Below are 2,659 nucleotides of genomic sequence, written 5' to 3'. Positions count from 1 at the left end.
TGCCAAGCCGTGCCCTTGAAGTCTATTTTTGGGAATCCTCGGGGACTTCATTGCTTTGCTCCCCTTGCTGCTCTGCTGTACTCCCTTCATGTTTGGTCCGTGTGTGTGTGTGTGTGTGTGTGTGTGTGTGTGTGGTGCCAGACTGGGCACAATTCCCGCACGTTGTCTCGAGAGACTGTAAATCATTACAATAGTAGAAAACATTGTGTTTCTTCTGGGGAGCAGCTAGTGGTTTTGCCCTGTTGGCCTTGTGGTCACAGCCCCAGGCATAGCCACTCTGCCACCGGGGCTCCTGCACAGGCTGCCAATCCCAGACTGACAGGCGAGATGGCAGGCTAGTGCCCCACATGCGGCAGAGGCAAATGAGAGCCCAAATCTGCAGGTAATGGAGTGGGCTACTCACTCAGCCTCAGGACCAGGAGGTCAGAGGAAGACAGATCCAGAGGGAGCAAACTGCTGGGACACTCTGCTAGGACATTCATATTCATTCAGGGCCGGTCACAACCCCGAGGGGATTGCCTCTCAAAACATCAGCTGCGCGTAGAAGGTGTCCTCATGAAGGTAGTTGGAGTCTACTGTATGTCTCCACGGAGGATAGCCATATCACAACTTGACCCACCCAAGTGGTCCACAAACGTAACCATCACAGGCAGTGAGAGTCCTTTCTAAATGCAAGGTATAAGGAAGGCCAGGACAGTTTGGGTTCCGCATCCAGAGGGCTGTAGACAAGATGTAGTGCTGTCACCTCGGTCTGAACAGCTGACCCTGGCCTCCAGGAGGAGGGAGGCTGCTATGTCATAATGGGGGGCAGGGGAGAATATGTGTGGCGCTCAGGAGAGCCTCTGCTGGCCTCTTGGCAGTCCTTATCAATTGTGATGGTTAGAGGACAAGCCCGAGACATCCATGGTGACCAGGGCTGACGCTTCAGGGATGCAGTCCAGGTTCTCACCACTAGGTGAGTCGCAGAGCCTCTAGATAGCCTATGGTGGGCAGTGGAGGAGGGGCCCCATGGGTGTCAAAGGGGGCCCTGAAAACTGTTGCCCAGGCACAGGCTCTGGAGAATGTTCCACTAGCCTTCCTCCTGTGAGCTTTCTCCAGACAGAGAGCGCCCACCACCCACTGCCCCCAAAACCTGGCAGCAGCGAGCCCTTGAAGCAATTTAAAGGTGGACTGTATGGGACAGAGGCAGGCTGTCCAGACCCCTTTCCAGGGCAGGGCTGGGGTTCCAGCTGCTGGGAGTGTTGTGAGGAGAGAGGGCACCGGCTGCCACACCCCCAGCCCAGCCCCTTTCTGTGTAGTGACTCATTAGCCTGTGATGGAGGAGGAGGTGGGACAGCAGACACGCTGTCCCAGGAGGCCTGTGTGTGCTCCAGATGGAGTCCCACCCCCTCGGCTCAGCTCTGCTTCTCCCCCTCCTCGCCCAGATATTCATCCCTGGTTAAGACACTCGTGCCGGCCTCACCCTTGCACCTGCCTCTAAAGTATCCTGTGGGAGATGGTGCCCCTGTCTGGTCCGATGGTCTGCCATGGTGGGTGGGGTCTGTCAGGGACAGAGATGGAGAGAGGGTGGTGGTGTGTCCTCTCCAGTCAGAGGGCGGCAGTGGGTCCTGTCCAGTCAGGGGCAGCGTGCTCCATGCTACATTGCTGAAGACTCTGCTCAATGGGGGACCTGTCCTTAAGGCAGCCCTGTGCGGAGTGGCTGGTCACCTGGTGGCCTTTGTCTCTCCGTCCTGCCAGTCTGCACCTGGCTCCCTAGGACTCTTGGCGCATCCTCTCAGACTGTGTTCCCTGGTTGTGTGGCTGCCGCTGAGGCAGAAAGGGGGGCAGTGGGAGAAGGCTGCTTGGTGAGGGGCTGGCAGGAGGCAGGGTGAAGTTGGGGGGCACAGCCAGAACTCCCTGGTATCTCTAGTGATGAACACCCCCCAAAGGGGTCTGGACCCACAGGTTGAGAACCGCTGCTCTAGCGTGTTCATGCTGCTCACTCAAACCTGGGAGGTGGGGCCCCCTCCTCACCACGGCCCTCTCCTCCCTCTGCAGATGCTGTGGCTGCCACTAGTGACCTTGCTCTGCACGGAGGGCTCCCTGATCACCACCCCAGGTGAACTATGACCCCTCCCAATGCTTTCTCTGTCCTTGGCCTCTGGCCCTGCCCCTAGGGACCTGCCCTCACCCCCCCTAGGCAGATGATTGTCCAGCCGCTCCTGAGCTCCAGGGAGTGGTGGGACTGGATGCAGGGGGAGTCCCTGATGGCTCTCGATCTGTCTCCCCAGCTCCTAGCCCAGGGACCGAGTTTGTGGGCATCATCGGGGGCCATGATGCCCCACCCAAGAGGTGGCCCTGGCAGGTCAGCCTCCGAGAGTACAATCCGGAGCTTGTACTGTGGCAGCACGTGTGTGGGGGCTCCCTCATCCACCCCCAGTGGGTGCTGACCGCGGCCCACTGTCCCCTTCTGTGAGTGACTGCTTGCTGTCTGTTCCCTTGACTGGGTGGTGGGAAAGGTGTGGGGTCATCAGGGCTGGGGGTAGTGGTCCAGGACTCCTGGAAGCTCTGTGAGAGACACACACTCTGAGGAGTGGGGGTGGGGGACTGGCTCTGAGCCCTTTCTGCTGGGGACCACACCCTTCTCCGCAGCGCAGAGCCACAGCCGAGTGGCTACCGT

The 2,659-nt window shown here is 59.2% G+C and overlaps 1 protein-coding gene across 1 annotated transcript in view; it reads left to right on the top strand.

Moving 5' to 3' along the window:
* LOC101655549 (mastin-like) overlaps window positions 1-2,659 on the top strand; it is a 24,051-nt gene that overhangs the window by 20,432 nt on the left and 960 nt on the right. The window lies entirely within an intron of this gene.

Source organism: Echinops telfairi, unplaced genomic scaffold (assembly GCF_000313985.2).
Source record: "Echinops telfairi isolate 266 unplaced genomic scaffold, ASM31398v2 ScPeMD7_5;HRSCAF=22, whole genome shotgun sequence".
Classification (NCBI taxonomy): domain Eukaryota; kingdom Metazoa; phylum Chordata; class Mammalia; order Afrosoricida; family Tenrecidae; genus Echinops; species Echinops telfairi.
Note: the sequence above shows the minus strand (reverse complement) of the source record. Positions and strands in the feature narration are given on the sequence as shown.